Source organism: Eimeria mitis, genomic scaffold (genome assembly GCF_000499745.2).
Source record: "Eimeria mitis Houghton genomic scaffold, Emh_scaff6611, whole genome shotgun sequence".
Lineage (NCBI taxonomy): Eukaryota > Apicomplexa > Conoidasida > Eucoccidiorida > Eimeriidae > Eimeria > Eimeria mitis.
Window position 1 is genome coordinate 1,054 of NW_013574749.1, and position 258 is coordinate 1,311.

Here is a 258-nt window from a genome sequence, read left to right on the forward strand (position 1 = left end):
CTGTATCTCCTTCTAGCTCTGCTGCAACAGCAGCAGCTGCTGCTGCTGCAGCAGATGCTGCTGCAGCAGAAGCAGAAGCAGCGTCGCAGCTGCTCAGCTCCTCCACCGACCCCTCAAGCCTTCCCTCTGACACTGAGAGTCTTAGTACTAGCGACCCACAGCAGCAGCAGCAGCAGCAGCAGCAGCAGCAGCAGCAGCAGCAGCAGCAGCGGGGAGATGCAATATATGTGCTGCAGGCACCCGTATTGCTTTCTCCTC